The 25,144-nt window shown below is 52.1% G+C and overlaps 1 protein-coding gene across 1 annotated transcript in view; it reads right to left on the reverse strand.

Annotated features, from left to right (window-relative positions):
• Positions 1-24,138, reverse strand: part of GNB2 (G protein subunit beta 2) — a 255,414-nt gene extending 231,276 nt beyond the window's left edge. The window contains exon 1 of the mRNA XM_078669814.1: positions 24,015-24,138. The gene's annotated coding sequence lies outside the window, so the exon portion shown is untranslated. The remainder of the gene's footprint in view (positions 1-24,014) is intronic.
• Between the last annotated feature and the right edge of the window lie 1,006 nt (positions 24,139-25,144).

The raw sequence follows: 25,144 nt of genomic DNA on the forward strand, positions 1-25,144 counted from the left end.
GATAGCTGCGCTGTCAAGCTAAACTTACAAAAAGGTGAATTGTGGATGTTACAGGCAGACACTGCCCCAGAAGGCATGCCGTGACTCCAAAACACCCTTCGTAAACCTGTGATTAGGGATCCCTGAGAGTCCGAAGGAGCCAATGGTTGACTCCAAAGTAAAAGGCAATGATTGTTCATACCCCACCCCAGAACTAATTATCTCCCTCAACCATGAGCTTCTGAGGCCTTGCCCTGCCTCGAGGGTAGCTGGTCACGCAATATGCTGTGACATATAATTTGGGTTGGGCATGTCCTACGCGGTGTGTGGCCAATGCATGTTCTGCTTTAGGAATCTTCTCAACTGAAGCGAGGTGTCAGTCATGAAATGGAAGACGATCAAAGAGCCCTAGTTCCTCAGAAATGATCACTGTTCAATCATAGAACTAGTAAAAAGACTAGTTTCAGAGCAGTGACTGCAGATTGAGTGCTGTGCAAAGACTTTAGACGCTGTGCAAGAATCTGGAGGTTTGGGATACGTACGTCCATTTGGTGCGCAATGATTATGTTGAGGTTCGGACAAAGCAGAGTCTGGAAATCACCTGGACCTCAGAGTATTGATATTACAATTTTACATACGGAATACAAAACTACACCCAGGGAGCGAGGGTAGGGCCGTATGAAGAGTACGAGAATGTTCACGGAAACTTCAGCGCTCTCTAATACAGCAGATCAGCAGTTAGACTGGTGGCCATGTTTGATACTGTGGAGTCAGCAGTAACAAGCTCACCTTTGAGGAAGTCTGATAGGTAGGACCTACAGTTGTGTTTTATGCCGCTCGAGGAGAACAGGGTACGGAGAATGGGCACAGTACATCCATGCCCTGCTAAACGAGGAGCCGCTGCATTTTATGGAAGTTGTTTGAAAGTGATGGAAGAATTTCATGGAGCTCTGAAGAGCAAGGAGGTAAGTGTCATAGGCCTGGTGAAAATGAAGCAAGATCTCCAATGTCTAGGAATGAACAGCGAGGATCTCCAGAAGATAAAGACAGACAGAAGCTGCTCTTGTGTAGCTGCAAAAACAAGGAAAGACCTTCACATTACTTGAGAGATTTTCAGATGGGCGGAAAGAGGGAAGGCCACCTCTAATGCCTGTAGAGGAGGGGAGAAGCACTCCGCTGACTGAAGGTGGCCCCTGCTACCTGAAGACAAGACGATAGGCTTCACATTGCCGGGGGGAGGAGGTTACAAAGAGAGTCCTCTTTAAACACAAGAGCAAGAAAGAAAACTTCCAACAGCTGGAAGTGACAGTACATCTCATCGCTGGAGAAGATGACTAGTTGTTAAAGATAATGGAAAAATAATATGATGGCTGGAGAAGAGAGGGAGAGGCAAATCATGATTGATGAGAATGAGAAATACTCTTAATAGCTGAAAACCTCAGGAAGAACGCAAATAATAGAAGAACAGAGAAGACCACTTCTCATGGTGGAGGAGAAGACTTCCCAAGGAAAGGGAAGAGACCTCAAATAATGGCGAGAAAGGTGGCGATCCATGATGGCTGAGTGTAACGCCAAGGTCTCGGATTGCTCAAGAGAAATGAATAAGGTCAGTGATGGCCAGCAAAAAACTTCAGAAGGTTGAAGCTCAAAGCACATCCATAAATGAGATTATCATTGGTGGCTGGAGAGAGGGGCGAAGGCTTCAGCGGCTGGAAACTGTGGAATAAGCACCTAGAATAGTTGTAGAGGATTAGATCTCAGATTCCTGGCAATCAGGTGGAACTGATCCCATTACTGTAGACAATAAAAAAGGATCACTGGAGCTAAGGGATAAAAACATCAGATAGTAGGCAAGGAAAGAAGATAGTTGATGACTGTAAATGATAGCAGCACTGCTGCTGATGGGGAAACAGGAAAAGAGGCCAAAAGATAGGGGAACATGGCTTCCTGTGTATTAACAACTGCAGACCTCCAACATCTGGGGAAGACTTTTGATGGCTGGATGGATGAAGTCCTCCAATAGCTGGAAAAGGGAAGAAAAGATCTAGGAGAGGGAGAACAACAGAGAGTTCCAGAAAAGGTGGAAGGGATAGAGGGAATGAGACTTCCATGGACTAAAGTGATGGATGGAAAACCTGTAGCTCTGGAGGAAGGAGGTGACATCTACATGCTGGAGAGGAGATTGATAAGCCTTTAAGAGCCTGAATAAAATAGTTCCTGAAAGCATTTACAGGAATATCTTGATGGCCAGAGAGAGGGGGGACCAACAGCATTTGAAGTGACAAGGTGAGATGTGCAATGACAAAAAAGTGATCCCTGATCCATAAACCCAGTCACGCTTCTCTGCTCCTGGAAGCCCGCTTTGAAACTTCCAAACACTGCAGGAGAATATGGAAGAATCTGAGGCCTACCTTCCGCCATGACCCAGCACCTAGTATACTGGAACTGTCAGCCAGCCGCACCCTCTGCAGGAAGAGAGTGAGGATCAGAGATCGCGAGCCCATACTGTCCATCACTGGCTTGATCATATGCCAGTGTATGCCAGTGTATAACTGTCTCTGTAAATACCACCATAATGTATATCCCTCTGCCACTGCCACATGTGCCTGCCACAGTTCTTGTGAAATTTCTGTCTCCCAATCAAGTCTTCTATCTTGCGTCCCTCTGCAATCAAACCGAGCCTGATTCGATGAATAGCATAAGCCAACGCCAACCTATTTTAAAAGGAAACATTGGCTTTCAGGATTCTTCACAAAGGTGAAAGGGAGCGAAGCAGACAGCCTCAAATCTTCTAGGTCCTTCTTCTGCAAAGGAGGGGGCTAGTTACCACCAGCACCATGGCGCTGAGAGACACATACAGTGATCTGACATCTCAGGCCATCTTAAAGAGTTCTGCTATTGCCCCAACAAAGAACCCGATTAGAAGGTGACTTGTCTAACTATGTTTAGGAAAATAATTACAAGTAGAGAGGGGATGTAGGCATGCCCTGGGCCCGAGAATGCTTAAGAGTCTGCCAAAATATATAGAAAGGATGGTATACAGCCATAGTCTAGTCACGGTTGACATTTGCAGTAGAGTATCAGGACCCCTAGTCCACAATTCGAAGACACACGAAGAGGAGGTGGACCCTTGGCAGTCCGCTCCCACATGGTATTCCGTGCCACCGCCATAATCCAACCTGCAGACTTTAAGTAGCTCCATATAAGCTGCAAAGGATTGATGTAGCAGCTTCCCATTCATGAAATGAAGTGAAATCTTGAAGCCACATTTAGAGCTTGATGTTGCACCTCCACACCCTAATCCTTATCCTTGGATTGACGCAAGAGCTTCCCGGCCTAAACTAATTCAAACCTACCAGCCCTCCTCATCTGTGGACTGATGTAAGATCTTAGTACTGTGTTTTCTAATAACTAATGCGAAATCTTGCAGAAGTCATCCAAGGATTGATATTCAACCATCCAGGATCAGGAATGTGGGCCTCCCCAGTCCACTCTCCTTCTTGAGATGTATGAGGTGTCTATACGAACTGGAGTCCTCCCCTCCTCCTTGCGGGAGGCCCTTATCGTAACCATCCTGAAACCTGATGAAGACCCTAGGTGCTTTGAGTCCTACAGAACTCTCTCCATGATAAATCTCCTTAATAAGATTCTGGCAAAACTCATTGCCTCGCAACTCCTCTCTCGTCTTTCCGAGATGATCCGCCCAGTGCTGGGAAGATCACCGGCTCATAACTTGCACACATTCTTTGCCCTCCTTCACACAATTGATCCGCACCTACAGGCCGCTGCTGTATTCCTTGATGCCTCAAAGGCATTTGATTAGCCCTAATGGCCTCATCTTTTTCACCTTCTCAAGCGTCTTGGTGTGGGTCGCAAATTTATTCACCTGATTTGTTTTCTGTACACCCGGCCTGTTGCATGTCTGCGGATTATTGGCACAATCTCGGCCTCTTTTGCAGTAGCCCGCTATCGCCTATTCTATTTGCTAATGCAATGGAGCAACTTGCAGCCGGATTGCGTTCATACCATGCACACTGCGGCCTTGCCTTCTGTCCAAGGAGGATTCTTGTCTCTATGTACGCGGACGATGTTACCTTATATGCTAGGGAGCCCTCAGTTAACCTGGATCCACTCCATCTGGAGTTTACTTAATTTGGTGGTATAGCAGGTATTACTGTCAACTGGGAAAAATCCATTCTACTCCCCCTCACCGAGACCACGCAGATTTTCACTCCTAACTTCCGGCCTGGGACTCTGTCCATTATTTGGGGGTGTGGCTCAGCCGGAACACAGATAAGCTGTGGTGGGTCAACTATGGCAGCCTGATGACATGGCTCGAGGAAAGGGTGGCTGTCTGGTCGAAATTGCCATTGTCCCTAACTGGTAGACTGGCCATTGCTGAAATGGTTATACTTCCCAAATTCATATATTTACCCGTTTGCCCCTCCCACTCGCGGCCTACTGCTGTAGGCAACTCTGATCTAATCTTCTTTCTCTAGCTTGGGCGGGTAAACAGCCGCGTGTGTCATTGGAAATCCTGATGCTTCCTTTTGAATAGGGTAGCCTTGAGTATCCAACATGACAACAGACACACTTCACACATTTCTGGCTACACCCTATTAAATTCCAGCCTCACACCGCTCCTGAGGCAGTCCACATGCCCCGTGACCACTTCAGGCAGTACTCTATGGCCCTCCCCGCCATGTGTGAAGACAGGTGGACACCATGGCATGGCTTGATGAGCTGCAAAAGAGAGCGTGCCTTGACTAACTGTTTGCTGTGTCGGTTCCAATTTTGGGACACCCGCTAATCCCCATGGCCTTGGAGGCTGGGACGTGTGCGCGTCTTTGCCGGCGACAACTCACCTCCTTTGGGGGCGGCGTACCCAGATGACAGCACTGTTACCAACCCGCAGAATTTTTAGGACCCCTCATTTGGATGTCATGACTTATTACAAACTCTGAGAGTCCAAGCCCAACCTTTATGATACTTTCCTGGCGGCCCCCCACATGTTCATGGTACTCGAAAAGATGCTCACTAACCCATCGCCACACAGGTTGATTACGCGTATCTATGTCAGTATGCAGAGGACCGTGCCAATTCGGGTAGCCACTGCTCGACAGTTTTGGTTGGACGATATTAATGTGGTGTTAACGGAGGAACAGTGGGCCTTCTGCTGTGCTCAGTCCAAGGCCCTATCTCCAAACTATAGGCGTGCTTGATCCATTTCTAATTTTTACATAGAATTTATCACACACTGGTGAGATTGCAGTGCATTGGCTTCATGGAGGATGCATGCTGCCTGCACTGTGCTGTGTGCAGACTTCCTGCACCTGGCACGTGAATGCCCTGAAATCCGCGACTTCTGAGAGAAGGTGTTCCGGGAAGTCCTTGGCATCACTGACCGCTCTCCAGACTACAGACCCTGTGTTGCCTTGCTAGGCTACGTCAAGGAAATTCCCCCGAGTGTCCGTCGGCTGACGGCCAAGCTGCTGTTGCTGGCAAAGCGCATAGTGGAGATGCATAGGAGCAGCTGGTTACATGACGCTGCAGTCTAACAGGAGATGCTGAAGGCATATTGGGAGTAGATGCCTGCCCGCTCCCGTCCTAGAGATATATGAGCCCAGTGGACAACTTACTTTCAACTACAAGAGAAGCTGATGGAGCGTAGGCGCGACCCTGGCAACTCTTCCTAAACTGCAGTTATGCCTGACTGCCCCTCTCTCAATTACGCCTTGTCTGATTGCCCGATTCACTCTAACGGATGCCATGACCATTCAACCTGTTGGGTGAGCCGACTTTGGATCCCTGTGCTAGGGCAGAGTTTAGAATTCACCGAATGGCTGTTATTGGTTATCTCCTTTTCCTTCCCCACTCCTATCCTTCCATTTTCCCCCCCATTTCCCCTCTTACCCCCTCTGTCATCCTACTGCATTCTTGAGCACACAAGACCACTGTTGTATCTGGTTTTGAAATGCAATCTGTATTGCTGGTATTGTGTATTGCAAAACCCAAATCAATAACATTATAATAATAATAATAACCATCTAGATTCAACCAAGGTCTGATCCAGGATTTTCCAAGCCCTGTTCAAGGATCAATGCGAGATACCAAGCCTTAAAGGAGCATTCCAAGATTATGCTATCTTCATCAAAGGATTTATGTAAAATCTTACCAGCCTCATCCAATGACTAATCTAGCATTCTCTTAGCCCCAAGCAAGGACTGATGTAAAATGGCCAGCCTGACCCAATGGCCGATGACAGAAATGACCCTCCCCATCCACGGATTGTAGAAATAGAATCCTGGTCTCATGTAAAGATTGTTGTTGGACCACCCCAGACTTGGGCGACCATCTCACTCAAGGTCATTTCAGGCACTGTCTCCTATTCTGAATTTTCACTCAAAAATCACTGGTAGTTTAAACAGTTCAATGGAAGCAAAACAAGACTACAACACCCAGAATGCCTCAGGCTATCACTCAAACGTCCAGGACCGAATACAGTGTCCATAATGACCATAAGGGAGATGGTCACCCTGCCCCAGTCTCATCCAATGATTCATGTAGGATCTGGTCCAAGATTCTCCCAGCCTCGCCCAAGGGTTGATTATATACATTACCAGCTGCCTCCCAGGACTGATGAAAGACCTCCCCAGTCGCATCCCAAAGACAAAGCAAGCTCCTCCTGTCGTCATCGAAGGGCTGATGTAAGACATTCTCACTCTCAGACAAGAATTCTTCACAAAGGAAGCTGAATTCCTTGAGGCATCTCACCACTAACACAGAAGGTAAATAAGGTACTAGATATATGGTTTTTAAAGTAAAACACATTTACAAGGGCCACCTTCTCCTTTTCAACACTCTGAGAGGCAGCAGACATCTCTAAATGAGGAAAAGGCTCCATCCACCTGGGTTTCTCAAGTCTGTTTCCACATTAGCTTTCAGCAAATTATCACAAAAAACAAAGCTTAGAATACATATATTCAAATAGAAGAACAAAGGCCCAAGATGTCCTCAAAGTAATAAGAATTCTGTACCTACAGAATTTCCTCTGTATGTGACCAATGCCTAAATTATTTCTAGGAATACCCCAAGTCAGTATTAGACAACTAAACTTTGTGATTTGTTTGTATTATAGATGGTTTCTTGATGTGTATGTAAGTGCTCAGTGGGTTTCACCTGTAGGTAACAATATTCATAAATTAAAACTGTGAATAGTGTAGCAACAAGAGCAATACGATTATATAAGTAACCAGTTTGGGATACACTCTGCAGAACATCATGGCAAGAAACAATTTATCATTTATTCTAATTTGCCACTGCCTCCATTGAGGCAGTTGCAAAGAGAATGCTAAATGGATAAAGAGACTCAACACAAAACACCTTAAGGACTAAAAGACAGAAGAAAGGATCCATTTGTATTTCAAAGGTGCACATTGTTGTTTTTTTATTGATGTTCTTTGTACATATAGTTGAAAATAAATATGTTGGTGTACAGCATAGGAAGCAATTGATAAATAATTCAATAGTTATTTGTTTTTTAACTTAACATTAATTTATGTGTACAATTAAAGGTAAAAATATTTCAACCCTGAATCTAAATCAGCATACATCAAAGCACATTTTCTAAAAAATTGGGAAAGGTACTCTAATCACAAGCATTTAGCTTTACTTAGTTTTGAAACAAATGAAATCTGATCAAAAATGGCTTCATCCACAGTTGTCACACTTTTCATCTTGTTTCCCCCAGAAAAAGGTTGTCAGGCTGAAACATTGCTATTTATCAGGCTATAAAATCTTGCTAGATACAATGCAAACAAGACTACAGTACCCGTAATAGGCAGAAAATGCATTTAGTATACAAGCATATGAAGTAAGTCTAAACCAAAAAGTATTCCTGTGTCACTCTATAAATCATGGACCATATTTAAAATAACATTTTAAAAATTAAAATAAAAAAAATAAAAAATCACAGTAGTCCATCATCATCAATACCCAAAACAACAAAAATGATGAGGCTGTTTGGGCCAGACTTCTGCTCACCGCACACACTCGCAAGAGGTTACTGGTGTGGATAGTATCACAGATCTATCCCCTCCCTTCCCAACATCACAGAGAAGCAGCTTTGCAATATCAAATGCTTTCAATTGCTACGGTTGATATTTAGGTCGGCACCCATATGATCGCGACCCTAGCCTCTACATGGTGACACGCGGCAACCAACTCGCACCACCTACTTTAACTTGTAGATCAGAACTCTAATACAGCTGATCTGTGACCATATAACGAACATCACACAATGCCTTCAGCATGTGTAATATTGGATGTCACTGGCCCTGGACACCAAATGTACTCTTTAAGGGTCCTTTCTCATAGTCACTGTACCACCAGTTTACCACTTCAATACCCCACGGCCAGCACAATCGACTTGCCTCTAAAAAAGGAGATCCCTTGCCTGGCCCATGCCCGCATGGAGGTGCCCTCGCTATAGAACTACACAACGGCATACTGAGTGGTAAACCCTTCACAGCCTACAGACATCAATTAAAGACACACCATAAAAAATATAATGGAATAAGCTACCCGGGTTCAGAAAAGTACTCAAAATTCATCTTTACAGTACAAAGAAATATTCGTGGTAAAGGTTATGCGTGGGAATGGCATTCGCGTAGTAACGCATGCGTGGTAAAGGCAAACGTTGCAACGGAATGCGTTGTAACATCATACAACCACCACCAGATCAAACAGCGAGCAAAGCGCCTAGATTCTGTGCTGCCTTTACTGAATATTTAGCCAGTGGGGCAGCACCTCAAATGGCCACCGAGCAGGTAAGCCTATTCAGCAGGTTCTTCCAAAACAAGTCTGTTCACATGACTCAACTAGGAAATGGGAGCACCTAATATAATTAAGGAAAGGTAGAGCAGACCTGGAAGGCTGTGGAAAGCTATCAAATCTCTAGTGTCAGGATAAATACCATAAAAATGTCCTCTGAAGGCTGAAAAAAAGATAAAAATGACCTTTGCTGTCTGGATAAAGGTGAAGAGAACCTCTGACAGCCAGAGAAGAGGGACTTCTGGTGACAAGAGAGAAGGATGAGAGGGCTTGCGGTGACTGAAGAAAGAGGAAAATCAATGCAGATGGCCAAGGTAAGAGGAGAGAACCAAAGATGGTTGGAGAAAGGCTCATGTGAAGCCTGAAGTGATAAAGGTGGCTTCATAGGGGGCCTCAGATGGATGGAGAAAAGGGCTAAGGGCTCCTGGTGGGTGTAGAAAAGGAAGGCAACTGTTGATAGCTTAGGCCAGAGAGCCTCTGGGGTCCTCAGGAAAAGAGAAGAGAACCTCAGACAGCTGGAGAAAGGTGATTACTAAAAGGTACGGATGGCCTCTAATGGATGGAGAAGGGGGGAAGAGGGTCTCAGACGGCTGGAGAAAGAGGACTTGTTGCAGAAGTCGAAAGAGGGAAGATACCATAGCTGTAGAAATTATCCAGGACCTCTGGCAGCTGGGGAGAGCGCCTATGTTGCAAGATAAAGCGGAGGGGGCCTCTAAGGAAGAGACCAAGGCAGAAAGGGACCACTGATGACTGGAAAAGGGGGATGGTCTAATGAAAGAAAAATGAAAAAAAATGGCTTCAGAAAGTGGGGAGGAGATGGGGAATGATACAGGGGACCTTTGATGGCTGTGGTAGGAAACGCCTAGGCCTTGCAGAACAGGAATAGGAAATAGGATGTCTAAAGAGGGGAGAAAGTCTATTGGATCACCAAAGGAAGAACAGGACTTCTGATTATGAAAAGCAGTGGGGGATACCCTCTCGCCAAAAGGGAAGGCGCAAACCTCCTCTTGTGGTTGAAGAAAGATCGAAATTACCAATGACAGCTGGCGAAAGGGGAAGAGGACCTTGGGTGGATAAGGAAAGGTGAAGATGTCTTATGCTCATGCCTTGGGAAAGTGAGGAGTACACATCAAAAGGGGTTAAGTACTTGTAATGGAGAGAGGGCAGCAGCAAAAGAAAGAACATCTGATGACTGGTGAATGAGAAGAGGTCCTCTTTTGGCTAAATGCAACTTAAATCTTATGGCTGGAAAAGGGGGCAAATGTCAAAGACCTTTAATGGATTTTGATGAAATAGACAAGAAGGGAGACCAGCCCCTTTCATGCAGCAATGTCTCCCCTACCCCCTTGCAAAGGCACATTCCAGGCCTCATCCCATTTATGAAAGGGCATTGCCACCCTGCCTACCTTTAAGAAGGGCATCTCCCTGCCTCTGTTTTATAGAAGTGACTTCCCTTTGCTTTACCTGCTTGAGAACTGCAGGAGGTACCTTATTCGGTAATGGTTCCATGGCAAACAATTTCCTAAATTAGATAGGTGTGCCGCAACATAGCCTCACAAGTCATTTTCAGTTGCATGTGGTGTGGTAAAACCATCACCAAGCAGTGGCAAAATCAAAAGATTTTGCCTTTGATGCTGACCTATTTGGGGTGCCATTTTTTTTTCCGATCAGATGGCCGTCGGGCATGTTTGCATACGCATGGTGGCCATTTGTAATGGTTTTGCTTATGCTTTATGAAAAAACAAAACAAGATGGCTATTGTGAATGAACAGGGTGGAGACCAGAGAAACAGCAAGGGGAGCAGGCAAAACAGGTTAGAGGTTACCACAGCGTACAACTACAAGTTCCATCCTATCACAAGAGCCAATGCAAAACATAATAGCAAAGTCAAGTAACCTTCCACAAATGTCATGGCTTGAAGGACAGCCAACCCAACAAAGGGGGAGGAACAAAAGTCCACTCTTGCTTTGTAGGCATGCTCTGTGTATGCAACCGCGTATTGTTAATATGAGGTCTCGAACAACAGGTACAGCGGTGTGTAGGTGAGAACTAAGTAAAGATCATTAGCCTTCCTGCTGCAACCCACAGTGGGCTTACAACCACACTGGACCATCTGGCATCTGCCATGTGGTGTTATGTTAGCACCCCCACCCCGCAGGCATTAGCCCACCCCTTTTTCTACCAAGGGCGTCTTTATAACTGTGCGATTCACCGCCAAGGGTCTTAACCGCTTCCGTGCGGCGCCGATTTCCCCCCGGTGCTGAGCCCTAACGAAAACGGGCGTGGTCATGACGGAACGGTTCCGTCATAAGCACAGCTCGACCGATACTCATGACGGAATCGTTCCGTCATGAGCATCGAAGGGGTTAAACCGCCTCGCTCCCTACCATCGGATCGTATTCAACCCCATCTCTATTGTGGTCTTATTCCACCCGGCTCCCTACCATGAGATCACACACCACCCCCACCACGGGGGTCTTATTCCACCCTGCTCCCTATCATGGGATCATATCCCACCCGCCTCCACCACGGGGTCTTATTCCACCATGCTCCCTATGATGGGATCACACACCACCCCCACCACAGGGTCTTCTTCCACCCTGCTCCCTACCATGAGATCACACACCACCCCCACCACAGGGTCTTCTTCCACCCAGCTCCCTACCATGGGATCATCACACACCACCCCCACCACGGGGTCTTATTCCACCCTGCTCCCTATGCTCCCTATCATCGGATCCTATCCTACCCGGCTCCACCACAGGGTCTTATTCCACCCTGCTCCCTATCATGGAATCATATCCTACCGGCTCGACCACGGGGTCATATTCCACCCTGCTCCCTGTCATGGATTCTTATTCCACCCTGCTTCCTATCATGGGATCCTATCCTACGCTGCTCCACCAAGGGGTCTTATTCCACCCTGCTCCCTGTAATAGATTCTTGTTCCATCCCCTCCTCTCCACGGGTGATCTTATTCCACCCTGCTCGCTATCATGGGATCATATCCCATCAAGCTCCACCACGGGGTCTTATTCCACCCTGCTCCCTATGCTCCCTATCATGGAATCATATCCTACCGGCTCGACCACGGGGTCATATTCCACCCTGCTTCCTGTCATGGATTCTTATTCCACCCTGCTTCCTGTCATGGATTCTTATTCCACCCTGCTTCATATCATGGGATCCTATCCTACGCTGCTCCACCACGGGGTCTTATTACACCCTGCTCCCTGTCATGGATTCTTATTCCATCCCCTCCTCTCCACTGGTGATCTTATTCCACCCTGCTCGCTATCATGGGATCATATCCCATCAAGCTCCACCACAGGGTCATATTCCACCCTGCTCGCTATCATGGGATCATATCCCACCCGGCTCCACCACGGGGACTTATTCCACCCTGCTCCTTATCATGGAATCACACACCACCCCCACCACGGGGTCTTATTCCACCCTGCTCCCTACCATGGGATCACACACCACCCCCACCACGGGGTCTTATTCCACCCGGCTCCCTACCATGGGATCACACACCACCCCCACCACGGGGTCTTATTCCACCCTGCTCCCTATCATGGGATCATATCCCACCCGGCTCCACCACGGGGTCTTATTCCACCCTGCTCCCTACCATGGGATCACACACCACCCCCACCACGGGGTCTTATTCCACCCTGCTCCCTACCATGGGATCACACACCACCCCCACCACGGGGTCTTATTCCACCCTGCTCCCTACCATGGGATCACACACCACCCCCACCACGGGGTCTTATTCCACCCGGCTCCCTACCATGGGATCACACACCACCCCTACCACGGGGTCTTATTCTACCCTGCTCCCTATCATGGGATCATATCCCACCCGGCTCCACCACGGGGTCTTATTCCACCCTGCTCCCTATCATGGGATCATATCCCACCCGGCTCCACCACGGGGTCTTATTCCACCCTGCTCCCTACCATGGGATCATATCCCACCCGGCTCCACCACGGGGTCTTATTCCACCCTGCTCCCTACCATGGGATCACACACCACCCCCACCACGGGGTCTTATTCCACCCTGCTCCCTATCATGGGATCACACACCACCCCCACCACGGGGTCTTATTCCACCCTGCTCCCTACCATGGGATCACACACCACCCCCACCACGGGGTCTTATTCCACCCTGCTCCCTACCATGGGATCATATCCCACCCGGCTCCACCACGGGGTCTTATTCCACCCTGCTCCCTATCATGGGATCATATCCCACCCGGCTCCACCACGGGGTCTTATTCCACCCTGCTCCCTACCATGGGATCACACACCACCCCCACCACGGGGTCTTATTCCACCCTGCTCCCTACCATGGGATCACACACCACCCCCACCACGGGGTCTTATTCCACCCTGCTCCCTATCATGGGATCACACACCACCCCCACCACGGGGTCTTATTCCACCCTGCTCCCTACCATGGGATCACACACCACCCCCACCACGGGGTCTTATTCCACCCTGCTCCCTACCATGGGATCACACACCACCCCCACCACGGGGTCTTATTCCACCCTGCTCCCTATGATCCCTATCATGTGAGCATATCCTACCCGGCTCCACCACAGGGTCATATTCCACTTTGCTCCCTATCATGGAATCATATCCTACCGGCTCGACCACGGGGTCATATTCCACCCTGCTTCCTGTCATGGATTCTTATTCCACCCTGCTTCCTGTCATGGATTCTTATTCCACCCTGCTCCCTGTCATGGATTCTTATTCCATCCCCTCCTCTCCACTGGTGATCTTATTCCACCCTGCTCGCTATCATGGGATCATATCCCATCAAGCTCCACCACAGGGTCATATTCCACCCTGCTCGCTATCATGGGATCATATCCCACCCGGCTCCACCACGGGGACTTATTCCACCCTGCTCCTTATCATGGAATCACACACCACCCCCACCACGGGGTCTTATTCCACCCTGCTCCCTACCATGGGATCACACACCACCCCCACCACGGGGTCTTATTCCACCCTGCTCCCTACCATGGGATCACACACCACCCCCACCACGGGGTCTTATTCCACCCTGCTCCCTACCATGGGATCACACACCACCCCCACCACGGGGTCTTATTCCACCCTGCTCCCTACCATGGGATCACACACCACCCCCACCACGGGGTCTTATTCCACCCTGCTCCCTATGCTCCCTATCATGGAATCATATCCTACCGGCTCGACCACGGGGTCATATTCCACCCTGCTTCCTGTCATGGATTCTTATTCCACCCTGCTTCCTGTCATGGATTCTTATTCCATCCCCTCCTCTCCACTGGTGATCTTATTCCACCCTGCTCGCTATCATGGGATCATATCCCATCAAGCTCCACCACAGGGTCATATTCCACCCTGCTCGCTATCATGGGATCATATCCCATCAAGCTCCACCACAGGGTCATATTCCACCCTGCTCCCTATCATGGGATCATATCCCATCAAGCTCCACCACAGGGTCATATTCCACCCTGCTGCCGATCATGGTTTCTTATTGCATCCCCTCTCTATATGGGTCTTATTCTACCCAGTTTCTTATCATGGGATCTTATACCCACCTCCTTCCACTATATCTTATTCCACCAGCTCCCTATCATGGGTTCTGATCCCACCCCTACTCCACCACAGGGGTCTTCCTCTAGTGGGTTTTGAAGATGGAAACATTTCCCAGACTGCTCTCTACCATGAGGGCTTATCCTAGCCCCCTCTCAGCCATGTGAACCACTTTCACTCTTTTGCACACCATGTGTCCTTATTCCACCCAGCTGTCTGCCACTGGTTCATATCCGAGGCTGCCCATCTGTCACGAGGTTTCATCTTACTCCGCTCTCCATCACGGGGACTCATCCTGCCTCGCTCCCTTCTATAGTGTCCTGTCTCACCCATATCCACAGTGGGAGTCTTATTCCACCCCTTTCTCCCCCATGCAGTCATATATATCCCCGTCTTCCGTCGTGTTCTATTCGTGCTGACCCAGCCCCGCACACCAGGGAACCCTGGCACAAACTGAAGCTACCACATGGGTCCCAATCTTTTTCTTCGGCATAGGGGTCTTATCACACCCCACTCTGTGCCGTGCCCTCATGAAAGCTCCTGGTGCTATCATAGGCCAAGATCATCTAATCCTAGGGGATACCTCTACCCTCATGGACAGCTCCTCGTCCTATCCTAGGCCAAGATGATCTAATCGGAGAGGCGACCTCTAACCCACATGGACAGCTCCTAGTCCTATCTTAAGAGATCGTCTAATCATAGAGAATACATCTAACCCTCATGGACTAGCTCCTCGTCCTATCCTAGGCCAAGATCATCTAATCCTAGAGGATAACTCTAACCTTCGTGGACAGCTTGTACTCCTAACCTAGGCCAAGATCATCTAGCCTAGAGGAGACCTCCAACCCTCAGGGACTGCTCCTGCTCCTATACTAGGCTAAAATCATCCACTCCTTGGAGAGACCTCGAACCCTCATGGACAGCTCCTCGTCCTATCCTAGGCCAAGATCATCTAAACCTATGGGAGACCTCCAACCTTCATGGACAGATCCTGGTCCTATTTTAGGCCAAGATCATTCAATCCTTGAGGAGACTTCTAACACTCATGGACAGCGCCTCCCTTGTGCTATCCCAGGTCAAGATCATCTAATCCTTGAGGATACCTCTAACCCTCATGGACAGCTCCTCCCTTGTGCTATCCCAGGCCAAGATCATCTAATCCTTGAGGATACCTCTAACCCTCATGGACAGCTCTTGGTCCTATCCTAGGCCAAGATCATCTACACCTACGGGAAATCTCCAACCTTCATGGGCAGCCCCTGGGCCTATTCTAGACCAAGATCATCTAATACAAGAGGATACCTCTAACCCTCATGGACCGCTCCTGGTCCTATCGTAGACCACGATCATCTAAACCTACGGGAAATCTCCAACCTTCATGGACAGCTCCTGGTCCTATTCTAGACCAAGATCATCTAATACTAGAGGATGACCTCAGGACACCCACCACGCCGCACGGCTCGCCAGCGGTGCCCCTCGCTGCTGCTCGCTCTCCCTGCCTCGGTGGTTGGCCCGTTTTGTGCTCACTGTAATTTCACTGTAAATTCCTCCTGTAATTGTGTGTTGTGTGGTAAACTTAACAATTGTATTTTTCTCCTGTTCCTGTGTTTAAACTGCTGCCTTTTTTGACTGTGCGATATTAGCGTGCCTCGCTATCCCCTCGGGTGCCCCCACCCGCTCCCCGCTTCCCGCCGCAGCTCCATCGCGGCCCCGCCCCCTTTCTTGTTTCTGTTCTCGATTGGCCCCCCGCTCCCGCCTCCCAGCTGCTCTGCCCTCCCACTTCGCCTCATATGGAGCCTGCGCGTACGCGCAGCGGGCGCGCCGATTGTGCGCCGAAGGCGTGCCAAAGGCAAGCCCGTCTGCGCCCGTCCGCGCCTGGACCGCGCCCGGCGCCAGGACCCCTGTCCCCCGAGGATGCCAGCCCACCCGACGGACTTACAACGCCACCACCCTCCACGCACTCAACGCCGGCCTGAACCCCACCTGCTACCGAGCCACTCCGAGACGCACCCACGGACCCTTCACCTGCCAAGCCTGCAAGTTCACCTCCCTCCGGACCTGCACCGCACCCAAAAGGCCAGGCACCAGCAACAACCACCTCAAGTGCATCCTGCTCAACACCCGCTAAGTCCACAGACACGCCATCGAACTCTGGAACCTGCTCGACACAACCTCACCAGACGTCGCCTTCCTCACGGAAACCTGGATGAACGCCTCCTCAGCGCCTGACATCGCCATAGCCATTACGGACGGATACAAGATCACCAGGAGGGACCGCGTCATCCAGATGGGAGGAGGCATCGCCATCGTACACAAGAACACCATCCACATCTCGACCAACTCCGACGACACCTTCACCGCCGCCGAACACCTCCACTTCCAGATACACACCGACCCCAAGACGACCCTCAGAGGCACCCTCATCTACAGACCCCCGGGACTACGCACACAATTCAGCGAAGACATCTCAGACTTCATCAGCCCGCACGCCCTCCCCTCCGCTGATTACATCCTCCTAGGAGACCTCAACTTCCACCTGAAGAACAACAAGGACAGCAACACCACCACCCTGCTGGACAACCTCGCCAACCTCGGACTCAAGCAACTGGTGAACACCCCCACCCACTACGCCGGCCACACGCATGACCCGTCTTCTCATCCAGCAAGCACATCTCCTTCAGCCACTCCACCGGACTTCGTTGGACTGACCACAGCTGCGTCCACTTCAGCTTCAGAAGAACCACGACCCACCACCACCCGCAACAGGTTCCACGCCGGAGCTGGAGCAAGATCACCGCCGAGCAGCTCACCGCCTCACTCAGCCAGAACCCTCCCACCAGCACAACGGACCCCAGCGAAGCTGCCAGCAACCTCACACAGTGGCTGACCGCCTGCGCCGATAACCTCGCACCACTCAAGAACCCTCCCAGCAGACCCGGCAGCAAGAAAACCCCCTGGTTCACCGACGAACTCAAGGACTCCAAGAAGAACTGCCGCACCCTCGAGAAAGCCTGGCGCCACCACCAGACCACAGGCAACAGGACCGCCCTCAAGCACGCCACCCGCAAGCACCACCAGCTGATCCGCGCCACCAAGAAGACAGCACTCAAAGAACGACTGGACAACAACGCCCACGACAGCAAGGAACTCTTCAGCATCGTCAAGGAGTTCTCCAACCCCAGCGCCGGAAACAACGACATCACTCCCTCGCAAGACCTCTGCGACTCACTCGCCTTGTTCTTCCACCGCAAGATCGCCGACATACACAACAGCTTCGGCGCACAGACCACGCACCCAACCACCGAACCAACGCCCGCCACCACCACCCTCTGCAACTGGACCCCGGTCAGCATCGAAGACACCACCCGCACGATGAACACCATCCACTCCGGATCCCCCACCAACCCCTGCCCCCACCACGTCTTCAACAAGGCCGACGCCATCATCGCACCCCATCTCCGACGCATCATCAACACCTCCTTCCATACCGCCACCTTCCCAGAGAGCTGGAAGCACGCCGAGCTCAGCGCCCTCCTGAAAAAACCAACAGCGGACCCCACCGACCTCAAGAACTTCTGCCCCATCTCGCTCCTCCCTTTTCCTGCCAAAGTCATCGAGAAGACCGTCAACAGACAGCTCGCCGCCTTCCTCGAGACGAACGGATCCCTCGACCCCCCGCAGTCCGGATTTCGAGCCAACCACAGCACCGAGACCGCCCTGATCGCAGCCACCGATGACATCAGATCCCTGCTCGACAACGGGGAAACAGCGGCCCTCATCCTCCTGGACCTCTCTGCAGCGTTCGACACTGTCTGCCACCGCACCCTAGTCCAGCGCCTCAGCAACATCGGAATCCAAGAGAAGGCACTGGAGTGGATCATCTCGTTCCTCGCCGGAAGACCCAGAGAGTCCGCCTCCCCCCGTTCAGATCCGAGGCCACCGAAGTCGTCTGCGGCGTACCACAAGGATCATCACTCAGCCCAACCCTCTTCAACGTCCACATGAGCCCCCTCGCAGCCATCGCACGCCAGCACAACCTCAACATCATCTCCTACGCCGACGATACTCAGCTGATCCTCTCCCTCACCAACGACCCCGCCACCGCCAGAGCCAGCCTACACGAAGGGATGAAAGACGTCGCCGAGTAGATGAAGAACAGCCGCCTGAAACTGAACTCAGACAAGACGGAAGTCCTCATCCTGGGATCATCGCCCTCCGCCTGGGACGACTACTGGTGGCCCCCTGCCCTGGGCACCACCCCCCAGCCAACAGACCACGCACGAAACCTGGGCTTCATCCTGGACTCCTCCCTCACGATGACCAGACAAGTCAACGCCGTCTCCTCATCGTGCTTCATCACCCTGCGCATGCTCCGCAAGATCTTCCGATGGATCCCCACCGAAACCAGGAAGACCGTCACCCAGGCACTCGTCACCAGCCGACTGGACTACGGAAACACCCTCTATGCCGGAACCACAGCCAAACTTCAAAAAAGACTCCAACGCATCCAGAACGCCTCCGCACGACTCATCCTGGACATCCCCCGACACAGCCACATCTCACGCCACCTGAGGGACCTGCACTGGCTCCCCGTCAGCAAGAGAATCACGTTCAGTCTCCTCACCCACGCACACAAGGCTCTCCACGGCCTGGGCCCCAAGTACCTCAACGACCGCCTGACCTACACGCCCACCCGCCAGCTACGATCGACCAGCCACGCCCTTGCCGCAGTACCACGCATCCGCAAAGCCACCACCGGAGGAAGATCCTTCTCCTACCTGGCAGCCAAGACGTGGAACTCCCTCCCCATCCACCTCCGGCTGACCCAAGACCTCTCCTTCAGGAAGCAGCTCAAGACCTGGCTGTTCGAGCAGTGACGCACCCCTCTCCCCCAGCGCCTTGAGACCCTTCCGGGTGAGTAGCGCGCTATACAAATGCATTGATTGATTGATTGATTGATTGATTGATTGATTGATTGATACCTCTAACCCTCATTGACCGCTCCTGGTCCTATCCTAGACCAAGATCATCTAAACCTACAGGAAACCTCTAACCCTCATGGACCGCTCCTGGTCCTATCCTAGGCCAAGATCATCTAATCCTAGAGGAAACCTCTAACCTTGATGGACAGCTCCTGGTCCTATTCTAGACCAAGATCATCTAATACAAGAGGATACCTCAAACCCTCAAGGACAGCTCCTGGTGCTATCATAGGCCAAGATCATCTAATCCTAGAGGATACCTCTAACCCTCAAGGACAGATCCTGGTCCTATCTTAGGCCAAGATCATCCAATCATTGAGGAGACTTCTAACCCTCATGGACAGCTCCTCCCTTGTCCTATCCTAGGCCAAGATCATATAATCCTTGAGACCTCTAACCCTCGTGGACAGCTCGTGCTCCTATCCTAGGCCAAGATCATCTAAACCTACGGGAAATCTCCAACCTTCATGGACAGCTCCTGGTCCTATTCTAAAGCAAGATCATCTAATACAAGAGGATACCTCAAACCCTCATGGACAGCTCCTGGTCCTATCCTAGGCCAAGATCATCTAATCCTAGAGGAGACCTCTAACCCTCATGGACAGCTCCTGGTCCTATCCTAGGCCAAGATCATCTAATACAAGAGGAGACCTCTAACCCTCATGGACAGCTCCTGGAGCTATCATAGGCCAAGATCATCTAATACAAGAGGAGACCTCTAACCCTCATGGACAGCTCCTGGAGCTATCATAGGCCAAGATCATCTAATCCTAGAGGATACCTCAAACCCTCAAGGACAGCTCCTGGAGCTATCATAGGCCAAGATCATCTAATCCTAGAGGATACCTCTAACCCTCATGGACATCTCCTGGTCCTATTCTAGAGCAAGATCATCTAATACAAGAGGAAACCTCAAACCCTCAAGGACAGCTCCTGGTCCTATCCTAGGCCAAGATCATCTAATCCTATAGGATACCTCTAACCCTCATAGACAGCTCCTGGTCCTAACCGAGGCCAAGATCATCTAATCCTACGGGAAAATTCTAACCCTCATGGACAGCACCATGTCCTATCCTAGGCCAAGATCATCTAATCCTAGAGGATACATCAAACCCTCAAGGACAGCTCCTGGTGCTATCATAGGCCAAGATCATCTAATCCTAGAGGATACCTCAAACCCTCAAGGACAGCTCCTGGAGCTATCATAGGCCAAGATCATCTAATCCTAGAGGAGACCTCTAACCCTCAAGGACAGCTCCTGGAGCTATCATAGGCCAAGATCATCTAATCCTAGAGGATACCTCTAACCCTCATGTAAATGTAAATGTAAATGTAGTTGAGCTTATATAGCGCACAGCTACCCGCAGTGGGTTTCCCGGCGCTTGCTTAGGGAACCCTTCCTGGTATTCCCCTGTGAGATAGCAGGGTATCCACAAGGTGAAAGTCAGGCATCCCGCCGCGAGGGGCCATTGTGGAGATTAAGCAAGCTATTGCCCAGAGTCACAGAGTGTGAACCCGTGAGTCGAGGAGGCTCCGGGGCGAGAATTATCGAGTCTGTGGAATTTTTAGCCCAAGACCCGCCGAGGCGGGGAATTGAACCCTGGTCCAGGACCGATCTCAGCTTCCGGGTCTGCTGCCTCTAACCCCTGAGCCACACTTCTCCACTCATGGACAGCTCCTGGTCCTAACCTAGGCCAAGATCATCTAATCCTAGAGGATACCTCAAACCCTCAAGGACAGCTCCTGGAGCTATCATAGGCCAAGATCATCTAATCCTAGAGGATACCTCTAACCCTCATGGACAGCTCCAGGTGCTATCCTAGGCCAAGATCATCTAATCCTAGAGGATACCTCTAACCCTCATGGACAGCTCCTGGTCCTAACCTAGGCCAAGATCATCTAATCCTAGAGGATACCTCAAACCCTCAAGGACAGATCCTGGTCCTATCTTAGGCCAAGATCATCCAATCATTGAGGAGACCTCTAACCCTCATGGACAGCTCCTCCCCTGTCCTATCCTAGGCCAAGATCATATAACCCTTGATACCTCTAACCCTCATGGAAAGCTCCATGTCCTATTCTAGAGCAAGATCATTTAATACAAGAGGATACCTCAAACCCTCAAGGACAGCTCCTGGTGCTATCATAGGCCAAGATCATCTAATCCTAGAGGATACCTCAAACCCTCAAGGACAGATCCTGGTCCTATCTTAGGCCAAGATCATCCAATCATTGAGGAGACTTCTAACCCTCATGGACAGCTCCTCCCTTGTCCTATCCTAGGCCAAGATCATATAATCCTTGAGACCTCTAACCCTCGTGGACAGCTCGTGCTCCTATCCTAGGCCAAGATCATCTAAACCTACGGGAAATCTCCAACCTTCATGGACAGCTCCTGGTCCTATTCTAGAGCAAGATCATCTAATCCTAGAGGATACCTCAAACCCTCAAGGACAGCTCCTGGTCCTATCCTAGGCCAAGATCATCTAATCCTAGAGGAGACCTCTAACCCTCATGGACAGCTCCTGGTCCTATCCTAGGCCAAGATCATCTAATCCTAGAGGAAACCTCTAACCCTCATGGACAGCTCGTGCTCCTATCCTAGGCCAAGATCATCTAAACCTAGAGGAGACCTCTAACCCTCATGGACAGCTCCTGGTCCTATCCTAGGCCAAGATCATCTAATCCTAGAGGAAACCTCTAACCCTCATGGACAGCTCCATGTCCTATCCTAGGCCTGGTCCATGACTCGCATCTTATTCACTCCAGCCCTGACCCATGGCTCCTTCTCTTTACCCACAACAGGCCTCTCCCATTGACCTATGTCTGTTATGTTCTTGTTTGTTGATCGGTCGTCCTGGCCCTTGAGGGGGTCTCTTCCCTGACATGGGGAGTTGCTACATCCTCTACCGTTCTCCAGTATGTTGTTGTTTTGCTCTACCTGTTTCTCCTTTCCTGATCATTTGTAAAGCTGTTTACACTGCATAAAACGTTATAAATAAAATAAAAATGTACACTCATCACCCCGTGCCACCCCAGAACCTCGGTGCTGATCCCCAACCCAAGGCTCCATTCCCTAGGCCTGACCCACAGCTCCTCTCCCTAGCCAACTCCAACCTCTAGGCCTGACCCACTGCTGCTCTTTCTAGCCCACTCCATCCCCTAGGACTGACCCACTGCTGCTCTTTCTAGCCCACTCCATCCCCTAGGACTGACCCACTGCTGCTCTTTCTAGCCCACTCCATCCCCTAGGACTGACCCACTGCTGCTCTTTCTAGCCCACTCCATCCCCTAGGACTGACCCACTGCTGCTCTTTCTAGCCCACTCCATCCCCTAGGACTGACCCACTGCTGCTCTTTCTAGCCCACTCCATCCCCTAGCCGTGATCGACAACTCCTCTCTGTTCCCTGGGGCCGATCGAAGCCTCTTCTCCCTAGCCCACTCCAACCCCTAGAACTGACCCGCGGGTCCTCTCCCTAGCCCACTCCAACCCCTAGGCCTGGCCCATGGCTGCTTTCTTTACCCCACCCCATCCCCTAGGCCTGGCCCACGGCTGCTTTCTTTACCCCACCCCATTCCCTAGGCCTGACCCATGGCTGCTTTCCCTAGCCCACTCCGTCCCCTAGGCCTGGCCCACGGCTGCTTTCTTTACCCCACCCCATTCCCTAGGCCTGACCCATGGCTGCTTTCCCTAGCCCACTCCGTCCCCTAGGCCTGGCCCACGGCTGCTTTCCCTAGCCCACTCCGTCTCCTGGCTCTGATCTACAGCTCCTCTCCCTGGTCCAGCCCACCACATCCCCTAGGTTTGGCCTACAGCTCCCCTCTCTCCACCCCCTACCTCTGATCTACAGCTCCTCTCCCCTCCATCCCCCGGGGCCGGGTCCAGCCTCTTCTTCCGAGCCCAGCCCATCTGTAGGCCCGATCCCAGCCCCCCCCTGTCCGCCGCAGCCCCCCAGCCTTGAGCACCCCCCGTGGTGCTCCCCTCGAGGGGGCCGGGGGGGGTGCTCCCGACCACCGGCCACACCCCCCCCCCCTGCAAAGAGGGGTCTCCTCCCCTCGCCACCGCCCTCCCACAAAAGCCCCTTCCATCGAGCCGTGCGCGGGGGGCCCCCGACGGAGGCCGTGCACGCCCGGCGGCTGACCCTCTCCCACCCCCGGTGTCCGGTCACCCCACCCCGTGGAGGCCCCCCCACTCCTGCTCCTCTCAGGCCCTCTAGGGTGGATGCAGGAAGGGGGGGAGCTGGGCCGGAGATCCCAGGCCGCCCCCCCAGGGGAAAGGGGCAGTGCACCCTCCCGCCCCTCCGAAGGGTGCGGCGCCCCCCTGCCGCCCCTCTCTCTCTCTCTCGGCCCCCCTGAGGATGGGAGGGGAAGGGTTTCTGGGCCGGAGGTCCCCGGCCGCCCCCGGAGGTAGGAGGGGGGGGCCTTACCGCCCCCCTCTACTATGCCCTCCCCGCCCCCCTCTACTGTGCGCCCCACTCTCAGCCCCTCACCCCCCCCCCCTCGGCCCTCCTGAGGATGGGAGGGGGGAGGGGGTCGAGGCCCCCCCCCCCGCAAGCACAATGTGCCCCCCCGGCGCCCCCTCGCCTGTGCGCCCCCCCCCCCCGTCGCCCCTCACCTTTCTCCCTCTCCCCTCGGCCCTCCTGAGGATGGGAGCAGGGATGCTGCTGCTGCTGCTGCTTTCCTTCCTGAGCGGATGAGCAGCCCCCCCTCCTCCTCGTCTCCCTCACCCCCTCCCTCCCTTCCCTTCCCGGGGTGGAGCCTCCCCCAGCCCTGCTCCTCAGCCCTTCCTCCTCCTCGGGCCTGTCTGCGGCGAGGGAAGCCCTGGGCCCGCCCTCTCCCTCCCTCCCCTCCCTCCCCTCCTGCCTCCTCTCTCCTTCCTCCTCTCCCTCCATAGCAGCAGCGACTGCTAGGGTGGATCCGGGCCTCGGCCACCGGGCACAGGGCTCCGGCTCTCCTACCCCAGGGTCCGGCCTGCCCTCTCCCCAGGGCACGGGGCCCCACCCTGCAACAGGTCGGCCCCTCCCTTCCTCCTCTCTCCTTCCTCCTCTCTCCTTCCTCCTCTCCCTCCCTAGGGTGGATCCGGGCCTCGGCCACCGGGCAGAGGGCTCCGGCTTTCCTGCCCCAGGGTCCGGCCTGCCCTCTCCCCAGGGCACGGGGCCCCTCCCTTCCTCGGACTCCCTTCCTCGGACTCTGCCTGCCCTCCTTCCAGCACAGGGCACGAGACATCCACACCCTGCCCGAGACCCTGCCCTGTTTCATCAGGGCCCTGCCTGCCTTCTCTCCTGCACATGACCCTCCCTGCCCTCCATCCTGCACAGGGCACGAGACTCTTCCCTCCACCCAGGACATGGCCCTGTCCTGTCCCTTCCCCAGGGCCCTGCGCCCCTCCCTTCTCTTCTGCACAGGGTCTAGCCAGACCTCTCCCCCTCTAGGCACAGGGCTTCCCTGCACAAGGCCCTCTCCTGTCCCTTTGTCAGGGCCCTACGTCCGTCTCTTCTGCACAGGGTCCACCCTGTCCTCTCCCCTTCCCAAGGCACCGGGCTTCCCTACACACGGCTTCCCTATCCTGTCCCTTCCACAAGGCCATGTGTGACCGGCGCTTGAAGCATGTCAAACATGATTAGAAACAGTTTAAATGGAATCAAGGCCGCAAAGTGGGAGGGATGTCATCAGCCAGGCTAGCTTGAATCCAGTGGCAAAGTGAGCAAGGGACCCACGTCTGGGCATACCCACGACGGCTGATTA

The sequence above is a fragment of the Lissotriton helveticus genome, chromosome 12 (assembly GCF_964261635.1).
Source record: "Lissotriton helveticus chromosome 12, aLisHel1.1, whole genome shotgun sequence".
In the NCBI taxonomy this organism is placed as follows: Eukaryota; Metazoa; Chordata; class Amphibia; order Caudata; family Salamandridae; genus Lissotriton; species Lissotriton helveticus.